This window comes from Sturnus vulgaris, chromosome 3 (assembly GCF_052056855.1).
Source record: "Sturnus vulgaris isolate bStuVul1 chromosome 3, bStuVul1.hap1, whole genome shotgun sequence".
Classification (NCBI taxonomy): domain Eukaryota; kingdom Metazoa; phylum Chordata; class Aves; order Passeriformes; family Sturnidae; genus Sturnus; species Sturnus vulgaris.
Window position 1 is genome coordinate 6,660,213 of NC_142245.1, and position 15,387 is coordinate 6,675,599.

At 51.4% G+C, this 15,387-nt stretch overlaps 1 long non-coding RNA gene across 1 annotated transcript; it reads right to left on the reverse strand.

The window, feature by feature from the left end:
• Window positions 1-8,349: 8,349 nt before the first annotated feature.
• On the reverse strand, window positions 8,350-12,659 carry LOC148224165 (uncharacterized). The gene is made up of 2 exons (XR_015802105.1): window positions 11,792-12,659; window positions 8,350-9,902 (listed from the first exon to the last, which is right to left on the reverse strand). It is a non-coding gene; the product is annotated as an uncharacterized LOC148224165 (long non-coding RNA).
• Between the last annotated feature and the right edge of the window lie 2,728 nt (window positions 12,660-15,387).

Consider the following 15,387-nt stretch of genomic DNA (forward strand, 5'->3'; position numbering starts at 1 on the left):
CTTCCAGACACCCATTGTCTTGGAAAATCTGATGGAAAGCAGAGGGCTCCAAGGGCTGGGAGGGGAGGGGCCGCCCCGGGCGCCTGGAAATGGGGATGGATGGGGCTCTTGGATAGGTGAGACCTTTGGAGTGGGATAATGGATGGAGGGGAGCAGCCGAGTGGCCCTGACATCCCATTCTTTAGTGGCTCGTCTCCGCTGGGAGACGCCGGGAAGGGATTTGATGGAGGAGCAGGGAAGGGATTTGATGGAGAGCAGAGAAGCTGACAGAGAGGCAGCGAAGTTGATGGGATTTATCCTGATTTTCTCCCCAGGCACGGCTTTCACCTGATGGGAAAACAGGGAAGAGGTTGCCCGGGGGTGCTGTTGGCTGGGCCAATTTTAATCCCACAGTTTTCCCGGATTTTAGGGAGAATTGATCCCACTATGAATGGATCCCATGGTCAGAGGTGCAGCACCCCATAAGGATGAAAATCCCCCGATTTAGAAGCTGGAGCAAATTCCAAATTGCCCAACTGGGCACTCCTTGGAGCCTGTGGAAAATGTTTGGAAGGGGCAAACCCACGCAGAGACACCGCTGCTCTCCCGAATTCCTTCTGCTGGGAAAACTGGGAGCCCCTGGCATGGCAGCCCCCACTGGGTGGGGTGGGTTTGGACACCTGGAGACAGCCAGGAATGTTCTCCGTGTCCTGGAGCGCCTCTGGAATGCCGAGATCACCCCTGAGTGAGCCGGGGATAAGGAAGAGGGTGGAAGTTGGCTGGAATTGGTCGGATCCACCACCCCAAATCCCGGCTGCTCTTCCTGGTGACCCGGGAATGGCTCCAGCCAGGTATGCTGGCAATGTTTAACAACCCATCCGTCTTTCCCTGCTCCCGCTCCCAGATCCCTTTGTTTGAGCCACGGGGCCCTCCAGCCTCGCCATTGTCCCGCTTATCTCCGGGATTAATCTCCCAGGAATCCCGGTATTAACTTTAAACCTGGTTTTACCATGCCCGCTCCGCTGGATCGGCGTTGCTTGGACTCATCCCATCATCCCAACCCCAAAATCCCTCCTCCCTCCCGCTCATCTTCCCAAAGTTTTGTTTGGGCGTGGTATTCCACACCCCATCAGGTTTTTGGGATGCACCATCTCTGCAGCACAACGTGGGAGCAGGAGCAGCGGGAAGGGGAAGGATGAAGGGGCTGAGGCCAGCGTGGCTGGGACACAGGGAGGGAGCCGGGAGCAGGTGGATGCGGGGAAGGGAGGTCAGGAATTGCTGGTGGAGAGCTGTGCACACACAGCCCTTATCTCAGCCGGCCGTGTTTGCCCAGCAGGAGCAGGGAGCCGGCTGATCCCGAGGGAAGGGAGAGCAGCCACAGCTTCCCGCTCCCACAGCGGCTCCGAGCTGCTCCCTCGGCTTTTGAACAAAAACCTTGGAGTCTCCTGGTGCTTCAACACCCTGGATGGACCTGCTCTCCATGACTCCAGCCATATCCATGGTCACATCCATGGCTTTGGTCACTTCCATGCATTGGTCACGTCCATAATCCAACCACATCCATGCCTTGGTCACATCCATGCCTTGGTCCCAAGCGTCACCTCCAGGTGACACCAGCTCCTCATCCTCTGGAATATCCCACCTGGAAGGGATGATCCCTGACTTCCTTGGTTTCCTGGGAGCGAGCCCAGCCTGTCCTTGTGGGATCCAGGGGGATGACGGTGAGGGGACACAGAGAGGGTGGGAATGAGCTCTGGATCTGTGGGATGCAGGCACAGCTGCCACTGGAGCTGCCAGGATGAGAGTTAGGAAGGAGCTTTATTCGGGAAAAATCAGGTTCTGTGCCTCCTGCTCCCTCCTGGGAGTACAGAGAACCTTGGGAATATCCAGCTCCCAGCTAATAATGGAGAATAATCCTGGAGCTGCCGGTGGCTCCTTCTGGCCTCTCCTCCCCGGGACAAAGGTGTTTCTCCATCACATTAATGGAATGGAGATGCCTGGAATGTGCAGGATGGGATGTGCAGCCACATCCCGGCATCCCAGCCCCTCGGGAGCATCCCCTGGAATTCCGTATTTCCCCACAGAGGGCTCATTATCCCATTAACATCGGAGCGGCTCCGGGTCACCGGGGGTGTCACCAGGAAGGGGCTTCCCAGGACATTCCCAGCAAGCTGGATGCGATCCAAGGGGCAAATTGAAGATCCTCACCCCCCCTTCCCTGGAATAACCGGCCCGGAATAACCCCGTATTCCAGCAAATATCTGTCTGATTCCTGCTCCAGGAATGAGCTTTTCCAGCCCTCCCAGACCCGGAGCTGTTATAGGAGTGACCAGGTTTTTCCATGGAAACCCATTTTCCACGGCCACATCCCTGTCCCCAGAGCCTTCCCTTCCGTGGTCACCCATCCAGGGAGTCCTGAGTGTCCCGTCAGTGCAGAGCTTGGAAAGAGCCCCTCGGAAAAAAAAAAAAAAAGCAGGATTTCCACCCCGCAGCTGGAAAAGCGGCCCCTTCCCTTTCCCTGCCTAATTCCGGGCGGAAACCCAGCCTAGGCTGGCAAGGGACAGAGGCTTCCCTGTTTGGATTCGGGATGGGGATTTCTGCGGCTGAAAGTGGCTTTGTGATTTTTCCAGGAACGCTTCCTCCCTGGCTCCGGCGTGGGATGCACACGGCAAACGGGCTGTGGCGGGGAAGGAGCAGGGAAAATATTTAAACAAGGATTCGGGAATGAGCTTGGATCGCTCACTCCGAGAGCAGTTTCCGAGGCCGGTGTTAAAATGTGCTTTTCCCTCGGAGCCTCCGGAGTTTTTTAAGGACTGGGATTGGAGTTTTGCGGCTGGAAAAGGCCGTAATTAATCATTTGTGTTCCCAGCGTGCATGTGCTTCCAGCAGGTCCTGTTTATTTATCCCATTTATCCCATTTATCTTCTCCCCGCTGGATCAAAGAGCCTTTTAGCACCCTGGAGTTTTCCTGCCGGGAAGCTGATCCCACGCTCATTTATCCATGATCCCGGGCAGCCCTGCTCCTGCTTCCAGCACACTCCAGCTCCACGTTCCGTGGGTTAAATTCATGGATATGCCCCGGGGCAGAGGCACGTCCAGCTCCCAGCTTTTGTGGAAAGCAAAGAAAATCTTCCCTCTGGGAATTATAACTGGGGAAGGTGCAGCCTTCACCTGGAAGGAGGGTGCAGCCAGGTGGGAATTGGGATATTCCCCCAGGAAACAAGTGATAAGATAGGAGGGAATGGCCTCAGGGGAAGTTCGGTTGGATATCAGGAATTTCTTCATGGAAAGGATTGGGGTGGGACATTGGTGGAGTCCCCATCCCTGGAAGTGTCCGAGGAACATCCCTGGAATTGTCACTCAGCGCTCAGATAAAGTGGGAAAGGGACAAAGGTTGGATGTGATGATCTCTGGTTTTCCAGCTGGAATATTCCCATAATTCCCATCAGGACTGAGCAAAGCAAAGGCTTCACACCTCCTTCCAATGGAGGCTTTGGGGACAAATCCAAAGGCTCCTTCCCACCCCCACAGGTCTTTTCCCACCTCCACAGCGCCGGGATTTGGCAGAAAGGAGGGAAAATCCGGCTTCCCACCTTCCTGGTGGCCAATCCCGGAGATCCCCGCCCTCCAAAGGCACCTGGTCTCCTTTCCCAGCTGGAATCCCGAGGGAGCTGGGGTCTGCTCCGAGGTGGGAAGGAGCAGCAGTGGATTCTGGAATTTGTGCTCTGCTCCCCACGCCCTGTGTTCCCCCTGGCTGCTTTTCCAAACTTTCAAGGAGCCAAAAATCCCGAGGGATCGGAGCTGCGGCTCCCGGAGCATTCCAGCCATGACGTGAGCACGGAGGCATTTCCAAGGCCTGGAGAGCCCTTGGGAGTCTGGCCTGGGGGTGGATCCGTGTTCTCCAAGGGCTGGAATCCTGGCTCTCCGGCTCTGGAGTGCCTTAAGTGGAATTCTTGGTCGGAGTTGCAAAAGAGCGGAGCCTCCCTGGGTGCTCCGACAGGTGAGGGGAGCAAAGCTCTGCATGGCCCTTGGAGCTCCAATGTTTCCCTGGATTTTGGGAATTCTGCCCTGGATTCGTTCCCAGTTCAAGGCCTGATCCTTAAATTCCACCCAACCCGCGCGATATTCCAGCCTGAGGTTCCTGGGGGGATGCTGCAGCTCCAGGGATTGCCCAGAACTTGTCCAGGCACATCCCAGTTGAGCAGGGAGGCGCTGGGGGAGAATTCCAGGTTTCCAGGCTCCTTCAGTGACCTTGGGAGCTTTATCTCCGTGAGTCACCGGGAGCAAATCCTGGACATTGAAGGGAGTTTCCCCTTGGATCTGAAAAATCGGGAGCCAGCCCCGCATTCTTTGTGGTTTTGGGGTGTGCCAGGATCAGGAGGCATCCGGGGGCAGAATTCCTTGGGCAAAAGTGACCTCAAAACTCTTTCAGAGGCTGCAATCCCTGGATAATTTTCCAAGATTTCTCCCTCTGGCATTCCAGAGGGAACAGTGTCAATCCACGGAGCCACTGAGTTTTCCCATCCAGCTTCCAGAGGCTGCAACAGAGGGGGCCAAAAATTCGAGGAATTGTTGAATTCCTCCTTCAATTTGGGATTTGGGATGATTTCCACCCACACTGGGAATTGCCAGCTGGGAATATTGGGGGGATCCAGCTGGATTTGTGTCCCTGGGTGCCATAAATGTGGGAACAGAGCCTTGGGAAGTCCCTGGCACTGCTCCACCTCCATCCCTGTCCTGGCAGCTCCATGGAGGAGCTGTCAGGATTTGATGGAGTCAAGGAAAAGTTCAGGAACCTTGGAGTTTGACTGTGCCTTGGAGCTCTGGGAGCACAAATCACATTCCCAGCAGTTTTATGGGAACCCTCCTGTCCTTTGGGGGGGAGGGCTTCTGCTCCAAAATGATTTTATGGGAGAATTCCAAGGGAGTGGAGCTGTGTTCAGTGCCCAGGGAGAGTTTTCCTTCTCACAGCCTCTGGAAAAGCTGGGCCTTCCTTTGGAGAACTGGTGGAAAACTGATTTTATTGGAGAATTCCAAGGGAATGGGGCCCACTCTTGGTGCCCAGGGAGAGCTTCCCCCTTTTCCTTCTCCCTCTTTCCCACAACCCCTGGAAAAGCAGGGCTCCAAAACGATTTTATGGGAGAATTCCAAGGAAACTGAGCCATTTTGGAGCATTCCCTCCCCGTGCCCCTGGAACAACCGGGCAAACAATTTGGGAAAAGCCAGGGGGGGGAGCTGGAAATTTGGGAGCAGCTGCACTCCTGTCCCAGCACCCCTCAATTCCTAGGAATCCAAAAACTCCGGAGCGATATCCCAGTGGGTTTTTTATCCCAAAAAAAACCCAACGAGCTGGGAGCACAGGGTTGGATGCTCTGCGGGAAAACTCTTGGGTGGGCACAGGGGTGCACGGATCACCCCGGGAAGCGAATCCCAAGGGAAAGGGCAGCTCCAGGCAGGCTGCTCCTCGGTACCTGGCTCGGGGCGCCGCTGGCAAATCTGGGATATCAAAGGCCTGTCAGCCTCGGGAACGGGACAAAGGCCGGCGCATTAATGATTAACTCCGCTAAAAGCTGCGGCTTTTTCATTCCCAAGGCGCCGGGAAGCTCCAGGCCCATGTGACAATCCCGGGCATTTTGTGGCAGATTGGGAAAAGCTCGTGAGCAAACACAGGTGCTCCGGAGTCAGGGACAACCACAAACAGCCGCAGCTATTCCGGCCGAAATTAACTCCTGTGTTTGCCTCCCGTTTTTCCTGCCGGGAGATTTTCCCTGCCTTTTTTTTTTTTACTTTTTTTTTAATTTTTTTTTTTTTTTTTGAAGCTTTCAGTGGTCAGGGAGAGAGAAGAAAAGGGGGTGGGGAAAAAAAAAAAAAAAAAAAGGAAAGCTCCCCCCCAAAGGTTCCTTACGTGGAAAAAGCTGAGGGAAGTTATTAAACAGGGAAATAAAACGCGCTCCTGTTTTGTTTTGTTTTTTTAGGGAATTAATTGGGAGATCCCAAACAAACGCTTGGGATGTTGTGGGATAACCCTGGAGCAGCGGGAGGGGAGGGAAAAGGGGAAATTTGGGATGTCCCCCCCCACCCCAAACCGGGGTGTGACCTCGCTGTGGCTCAGCCCGAAGGTCCCTCTAGTGGCTTTCTTTGCTTCCATGAGGAATTGCCGGGTTTTTATTCCCCGTTCCAAGATTTATCCCAGGCTCCTGGCCACAGCAGAAAATTGGGATCGAATCCCAAAAAAAGGAACTTTGAGGTGGGAGAAGTGGCGCAAAAATCCCAGGAGCAGCTTTGGGAATGAACGGCAGCGCTGGGATGGGAAATGGAAATGGAAATGGAAATGGGAATGGGAATAGGAATGGGAATGCTGCCTCTTCTCCCAGCTGGAAGGAGCAAGGGAGTATCCTGCTTTTCCAAAATAAAAAAAAAAAAAAAAAAAAAAAATCCAGCCTTGCAGCTGGAATAATGCTGTGGATGCTGAAGGAAGCGCTTGGCTCCCACAGTTTCAACCCTGTGGAGAAAAAAATGTGGATTTGAGTCTCAAAAATCGGGATAGCTCCCCCAAAGGGAGGAGGATTCCGATCTGCACCATCCGAGGGGATTTTTTGGGATGGGGCTGAGTCTTTGGTGCAAACAGGGTGTGGTTTTGGGATAAGGGATGGAGAGATGGGATACAGGGAATGGCTTCCCACTGCCAAGGTTAGATGGGATATTGGGAATTAATTCCTCCCTGTGAGGATGGGGAGGCCCTGGCAGAGTTTTCCCAGAAAAGCCATGGCTACCCCATCCCTGGAAATGCTCAAATCCAGGTTGGACAGGGCTTGGAACAACCTGGGATACCTGAAGGGAAATGATCCACAGGCTCCCTTCCATCCCAACCCATGCTGGAATTCCAAGATCCATCGCCCTGGTGACTTCAGCACAAAGTGGATTTAAGGAGAAATCACGGATCCAGCTGCTGGATCATCTGGAAAATCCGGGGAAAAACAACCAAAGTGCCCTGGTGGGAAGAGCAAGCAGAGAGTTGGGACAGAGAGTGGAATTCCACAAGGAGAACTGGGAAGCAACATCCAGGTTTTATCCCAAGGACAACGGCTGCAGATGGGGACATTAAAAGGGGACATTAAATTCCATGTGTTCCGCGGGATTATCCTGGAAGCGATCCCGATTTATTTTGCCAAATTGAGCTCCGGCCAATTCCTCTCCCAGGCGATGGTGGATAAATATCATTAAATTGGGAAAGATGGAAGCGATGCCCTTGGATCAGCGGGAACAAACGCTCGGGAAGGGAAGGACAAAACCGGGAAATTGGGATGCAAATCATCCAAATGAGGAGGATTAAACACCGGGGGAAACGGGATGGAGGCTGGGAAAACAGGGGAAAAAACCACCAGGATGTCTTTGGAACTTTGTTTTCCAGTGAAAAAAAATAGGGGGGGAAAAATAACAGAAATGGGTTGGGAAAACTTCTGGGAGCGTTTCTTGAAGAGGGAAATATTCCTCAGCTTGGGAATGCTGTTTCTGTGGGATCTCGGCATTTTAGGGATTGAAGTTTTTGGGATTGAGGCCAGAATTCCTGGCAATGAATTTAAGTCTCACAACACGGGAGGGAAAATCCCAAGTACTTCCCGTTATCCAACGTGGATTGCCACCCTGGAATATCCCCTATTTCTGTGTTTGGAAAAGCCAAATCCCTGGTTTGATCCAGAGCAGGTGGAATTTAACCCTTTCTTTGCCTGTTCTCCGAATAAAGGATTTTAGTCTCTGTATTTTTTTCTCCTAATTCGGAATTTTTTCCCATATAAATTCCCAGAAGAGTTTGGGTGGGAAGAGACTTTAAGGACGATCCCATTCCCACTCCTTGCCATGGAGAGGAACAATTTCCACCATTCCCAAGCCCCATCCAAGCTGGATTTACTCCTTGGCTGAATATTTCCCCATTGATCCTCTGCTTTTGCTTTCCAGAGAGGGAAAAGATGGAAAACTGGGAGATCTGGGATGTGCTGGGCTGCTCTAGGACAGGGACATTTCTTGGAATTGGGAAAGATGGAGCAGATCCAGCTTTTCCTGCTTGGAAATATCCCCTCTCCCTTCGTGCATTCCCAGTGATTCCAGATCCTCCAAGAGTCCAAGGGAGCTTCATCCCAGAATCCACAGGGGAAATTCCATGGGGTTTGTGGGTTTGATCCCATTTCTCCTGTGGGATAGGGATGCCTCCTGGCAAAGCTGCATTCCCAAGGCCGGTGTGGAAAAGCAGAGGGTTTGGGCTGTATCCAGGTGTATTTTTCCCAAAAAAAAAAAAAAAAAAAAAAAAAAAAAGCAGGAAGGGAAGCGATCCCCTAAAATCAGGATAAAGATTTATTAGGGAGAAAGCAAACGAAGGGATGGAAAGAATTCCTTTATTCCCCAGATTCCGACTGGGTGTGTGATCAGTGACCTGGAATACGCTCAAATCCAGGATCAATTAAAGCTGGATGGAATTCCCGCCCCACACCCGCCCTCTCCTGCCTTTCGGGCAGCAGAGGGAGCAGCCAATTCCCGGCTTTCTCCTCTTCCTGCTTTTCTGGGAAGTCAACAGCCTTGGAAAGGATTGGGATTGAGGAACTCGTGCTGGTTTAACTGAGGCCACCGGTGGGAAAATGGGATAGGGAATTCGGGATTTGGGAAGGAGTCGCTGTGCCAGGCTCATCCCACACTCGATCCTTGACCTTTTTCCAAGGTTTTTCCAGGTGGAAGAGACAAAAAGATCCCAAATATCTCCCAGAGGTCACAGAGGGATCCCAATCCCCCCCCATTCCCGATGGATTTGCCCCTCTGCACCTCTGGAATGGCTCTGAAGAGCCTGGGAAGTCTTCCCAGCTCCAGGTTTTCTCCTCCCGGGAGTTCATCCATCCCTTTATCTCCAAATTCCCTTTGTTCACCTGGATTTGCCCCTGGATTGTCCATTGTATTCCAAACCCAGTGGGATCCAAGGAAAGGTCCTTTCAGATAAAAACAAGGAATTAGCACCTCGGGATTTATTGTTGGAGGTGGAATTCCTGCTAGGAAGAAAAGCTGGAGGTGATTTCCAAGGAAATTTGCATTTGGAGACGCCAACATTCGGGCAGCAAATTCTCTTGGAATCGGGAGTTTGGCTTCGGGAAAGTTGTGGTGTTTTAATGGGAGAAAAATCGGGGAAAACTCCCCCCAAAATGTAAAAATCCCAGAGTTTATCGAATTCCCAGCAAGGTGGGAAGAGGGAATACCCAGCTGTGTTTTCCTTCTCCCTTCCAGGTTTATCCGTGGCAGTGGGAAAGCGATTCCTGCAAATCTCCAGGAAGGGCCATGGATCTTCATTCCCAGGCTCATTTCCATGAAATAAATGTCACCATAAAAAAACCGGGATCTCGGGAGAAGGCGGAAAACATATGGAGCTGTGCCAAGGAGGGCTCATTAATGTCCCACTTCCCAGCTGGAGTCCATAAAGGCTCCATTTCCCGGGATAATCGAGCTCCAAGGAAGGCTCCGTGGGGGAGCCATAAAGCCTTGGAATTGCACATGGACACTGTGGAATGCCGGGAGAGGAGCAGGGCTCTGCTCATCCCGGGAATTGTTCCCAGAAAAACTGGGAAGCGTGGAAAGGGCTCCAGGATGGAGCACGGAGCTTCTCCCAGTTATCCTTGGAATGCTGGCATGGGTGGCATGGAGATGAGGGGCTGGAATTCTGTTAGGAAACAGCTTCTGATCCAGTTTTTAATTCCACCTCTCCCTCCCTGCATTCCCGGTGACTCCAGAGGGTTTTCCTTGGGATTCTCCCGTGGTCATTCCTGGCTCTGGCCATATCCAGGGCGAAATTCCAGGGGTTTTGCAGCTTTGATCCCATTTTTTTGTTGTGGGAGCAGGATGACTTCTGGCAAAGCAGAGGTTTTGGGATGCATCCAGGGGGATTTTTCCTGAAAAAAAAAAGAACAGGAAGGGGGAAAAATAAGGAAGTGCAGCCTGTGAGGTGGGACGCACATGGAATATCAACCTCATCCCACTCCCCACGCCCTCACATTCCCACTTCCCAACCTTCATATTCCCACTCCCAACCCCTCACATTCCCATTCCCTCAAATTCCCATTCCCAGCCCCTCTCCTGTGTGTCCCCACTTTTCCATCCTGGACCTTTCCGTGCCTCCTGTTCCCTTTTCCCTCCTTGTTTGCTTTTCCCACCGCCGGCCCCTCTCCCTTCCCACCCCGGCATTTATTGGATTTCTCCCTCTTTTCTTCTTTCTCCCTTTCCTTCACCCTTTTCCAAGCAGGAAGGAAAAAAAAAAAAAACAACAACTCCCGGGAGTTGCTGGGTGAACTTTTGACCCTCCTGGGTTTGGATTTTGGAAGGAATTTCAGCCGGGGTTGTGTCCCTGCTCCAACACCTGGATCCCAAATTTCCTCCTCCCAGGATATTGGGCCCCAAGTCGCATCCCAGTGAGAAGAGAACAAGGAATCTGCTTGGAGATTCCTGGGAATAATGAATTTTTTGGGGGTCTGGAAGTGAAGGAAAAGCCAAATGGAGCACGTGGGGGTGTTCTGGAATATTGGGAGTGCTCCTGATTTTTAGACTTAATTCAAAACATCATTCCTAATATCCCGATATATTCCCAATTTTTAACCCAGGAAATATTTAAAAAATATTTTTTAAAAATCCCAAACTCACAAAAATTAATTTAAAACTCTTTAAATTTAATTAAAAATTATAATAATATAAAATATAAAATAGTTTAATAATAATTTAAATTAATTAAAAATTCCAAATTAAACAAAACATCCCCCCATTTTAATTTTTCACGGGAAAAAAAGATTTCAAAATTCCCAAATCCTTCCGGGCACCAGATTTGACTCCAAAAAAAATGAGTAAGGACAGGATTTTAAAGACACCTGGAATTTCTGTGGGGTCTGGGAACTCTCATGGAAATATCCCTGAAAATTTCTTCCCACAAATCCCTAGGAATTCCATTCCTGAGTATTTAGCTGGAAATACCCAAGCAGAGCCCTGGCTTTTTGGGATGGATTTTTGGAAGCAAAGAGCAGTTCAGGATCATTCCCAAGGATTTTTGGAGGGAGATTTTGGGAAGAGGAGTTGCCAGGGGGAAGTTGTTTCTCCAGAAGAAAATTCGGGAGGCAGCTCTGTGGGATTTTCTGATCCTCCCCTATCCCAGAAAAGAGCGACAAAATGGGAAGAGGTGGAAATATTATTTTTTTTTTTTCCTGGAATAGGAAGAAATCCAGGAATTTTGGGACACGCTGCTCTTTTCCTGGATTTTCCCAGTCCAAGCTCGCACCTGCCACCATTCCCACCTTCCCAAGGATGTTTTTCCCACTGAACAAACAGCTGGATTTAACCCTGGAGTGGATTTTTTTTTCGGGATTTCGATCCCTCTGGATATTCCCACCCCACTTTCAGGGAAAAAAAAGGGGGAATGAAATTCCATCTGTTGAGCCAATCCTTCTCCTCCTGCCACCCCCTGGATCCCCATTCCCTCTCCCTTAAAGGATTTTTTTTTTTTCTGTCCACAGCAACCGGGAAGCTGGAATGTTATCCATGGTTTATGGCGGCTCTCGGGATAGGGAGCAGCTGCCCCCGGCCAGCTTGATTGGAAAAGAGGGAATGAGCCATAAATTAGGGAAAGTGGGAAGGAAAAAAGCAGGACCCTCTGGGACTCTCGTGGCTGTAGGGTCAGAATCAAAGGAAGGCTTGATTTGATCCCATAATTTCCGTCGGCTCCCGGTTTTTTATGGGAGCAAGGACAAGGCCGGGTGAATTCCAGCGGCCATAATTCCCAGAGAAATACTGTACTTACACCAGGAAAAAGCTGGATAAGCTCCCGAGGTGCTCCCGCTCTTGGATTTGGGAGTTTGGGGATGTCAGGTGCCCGTGGTTTTGTGGGAACAGGGAATTAAGGTGTGTTTCCCATCGGGAATGGGGCGGGATGGGAATTCCAAAGCCACGATCCCAGGGATGCCAGGGAGACCTTCCTGGCTTTTCTAAAAGGAAGGAAAAGCGTAGGGAGTGTGGGGCTGGAAAATTCCTCCGATCTCAGATTCCCAAAGGCATCGTTGGCCACGCTGGTCCTGAGGAACTCCAAACAAAATTCCAAAGGATGCATACGAAATGGAGGGGGTGGGGATGGAGATTCCTGGGATTTGTGGTGCTGGTGGACATTCCCAGAGCTGGGAATGCCGTTTTAGGAATGATTCTCCTTCTCCCACCTTGATCCAGGTATCCATGGGGACACGGGATGGAGTTATCCCAGAATCCCTGCTCCCGACGTTTATGGGATACCTCAGCTTGGGATGTGATTTTCCACGGCTTAGGGGCTGGATTCTCCCACATGCCGAGGGAGATCCAACCTCTCCTTCCCCTCACCTCCCCCAGGCACCAGGAAGTCATTCCTGAAAGGAGATGATCCCGGGAAAATCTCCCTTTATATTGGAAAAGGAGCCTGGCATTTTGGGAACAGGAGCCAGGGAAACATCAGGAAAAGCCCCATCCCTGAGGAACATCCTAATTGTCCTTGCTCCCGGGCAGTCGATAGCATCCAGCAGGCTGATCCCGAGTTTCTGGGAGCGCTTGGAATGCGCTGTTTTCCCCGGGATCAAGGAATTAAGGTTGGGGTTATTTGTATTGATTCCGGAGCCTCCGGCTCTGTCAGTCACGCTCGGATTTGTGGAGCACAAATTCCTCCTTTAAATGTCACCGTGCCTCATTCCCGCTTCCATCAATAATTCCGGAGCCGGGAGTTGTTTATTAACCCCCAGCGTTCCCTTCCCGCCTCGCTCCTCCTTCCCACACGGGGGAAAAAAAAAAAAAAAAAAAAAAAAATGGGGAATTGGAGTTCATTTCAGGAGGGAAAAACCTCTGGTAAAATTTTTGGGCCCTCTAGCGGCTCATGGGAATTTGGGATGGAATTTGGGGATGCAGTTTCTTTCCGGCGACGTTTGGGTGGAATTTTGGGATGTAGGTTCCTCCTGTTAATATTTGGTTGATGGAATTTGGGATGGAATTTTGGGATGCACTTTCCTCCTGGTCATATTTGGCTAATGGGATTTGGGATGGAATTTTGGGATACAGTTTCCTCCTGGCCATATTTAGATAATGGGATTCTGGGATGCAGTTTTCTCTCAGCAATATTTGGTTGATGGGAATTTGGATGGGATTTTGGGATGCAGGTTCCTCCTGGTAATATTTTAATAGTGGGAATTCAGATGGAATTTTGGGATGCAGTTCGCTCCTGGTAAGATTTGGATAATGGGATTTGGGATGGAATTTTGGGATGCAGTTTCCTCCTGGTAATATTTCAATAATGGAATTTTGGGACGCAGTTTCCTCCTGGTAAGATTTGGATAATGGGATTTGGGATGGAATTTTGGGACGCAGTTTGCTCCTGGTCATATTTGGATAATGGGATTCTGGGATGCAGTTTCCTCCTGATAATATATTGATAATGGAATTTTGGGATGCAGGTTCCTCCTGGTCATATTTGGCTAATGGGATTTGGGATGGAATTTTGGGATGCAGTTTCCTCCTGGTAATATTTCAATAATGGAATTTTGGGATGCAGGTTTCTCTCAGCAATGTTTGGCTAATGGGAATTTGGGATGGAATTTTGGGATGCAGTTTCCTCCTGGTAATATTTGGATAATGGGATTTTGGGATTCAGGCTCCTTCTGGCCACGTTCGGTTAAGGGGATTTGGGATGGAATTTTGGGATGTGAATCCCTCCTGGCAATATTTGGATAACAGGAATGCAGAGGGAAGATTCCAGCCGAGACAGCTTCATCAGGAGCCTGCTGTGCCCGGGGATTCCCTGGAAAAGCAGGAGCGGTGGGCTCGCTGCGTCACGCCGGGGCTGCCTCCCAAGATTCGGGATCAGGGCAGTATTTATGGAAGTTCTTTGGGATCCCTGGGCAAACAGCAAACATTCCCCGAGTCCTGGGCGGGCTCTTCCTTAAGCTCTGGCTCTGTTTGGCCACGGGCCGTTTGTAAACTTGCTGATGATATCAGGGAGCCATTTTCCAAACAAAGTCCCGCTCCCGCCACCTCGAAATTCGGGAATATTGACACTGCTCCGGGCACACGCTCCACAAACATTCCCGCCAAGGCCGCGGCCAAATCCAGCGGCGTTGTTTGGAAAACCTTTCCCACTCATCAGCCTCCCCTCACACGCTGGCACTGTTCAATTACCATCACTTCCAGAGCCTTAGGAAAACACCCCGTGTCCATGTAAATAGAAAGATCCGAAAACTCCCCGGAATGTTGGCTTTTCCAGACTCGAGGTGATGTTTTCCTTCGCTCCAATTTGTTCGGGAAACTAATCAGGCTGGGATAAAGCCGTCGGCAAATATGGCAGAGATTGACAGGCACATGTCAGAGTTTACACAGCCCGGCCAAGTGTACAGATCCTGCGGGATCGTGCGCCGGGAATGCTGCGCCGGGCACCGGGAGCCTCCGGAGCCGCTCCCACGGCCTGGAATGCAGGGGCTTCCCAGGGAGGGGCGAAAGGCGAGGATGAGGATGCTCTGCTGCATCCCAGGTTTTACTGAGGGGCTGGGATGGGGCTGGGCTGGGCTGTTCCAGCCCTGGCATGCTCCTGGATTGGGATGTGCCAGCCCTGGGATGCTCCTGCATTTGGATGCTCCAATGCTGGGATTCTCACCCCAGTCTGGAATGCAGAGGATTCCCAGGAACTGGGGGGAAAGCTGAGGAGGAGGATGCTCTGCTGTTTCCCTGATTTCTCTGAGGGATGAAGGACTGGGATGCTCCTGGATTGGGATGTGCCAGCCCTGGGATTCTCATCACAGCCTGGAATGCAGGGGCTTCCCAGGGAGAGGGGAAAGCTGAGGATGAGGATGAGGATGCTCTGCTGCATCCCTGACTTGTCTGAGGGATCAGGGATGCTCCTGGATTTGGATGTTCCAACCCTGGAATGCTCCAGCTCTGGGATGTGTCAGCCCTGGGATGCTCCTGGACTTGGATGTTCCAGCTCCTGGATTTGGATGCTCCTGCCCTGGGATTCTCACCACAGCCTGGAATGCAGAGGCTTCCCAGGAAAGGGGAAGGAAGTGGAGTTATTCCAGCGCAAACAGAGGGGATTGGCTTGGGATAGGGATGCTGTGCTGCATCCCAGATTCCACAGAGGGATCAGGGACTGAGATGATCCCAGACTGGGATGTTCCAGCCCTGGCATGCTCCTGGATTTGGATGCTCCAGCCCTGGAGTGCTCACCACAGCCTGGAGTGCAGAAGCTTCCCCAGGGATGGGGTGAAAGAGGAATGATTCCAGACGGGATGAGGATGCTGTGCTGCATCCCTGGCTCTCCCGAGGGATCAGGGGCACTGATGTCCCACTGGGAAGCTCAGCCCCTGGGATGCTCCTGCTGCAGCTCCAGCAACCACC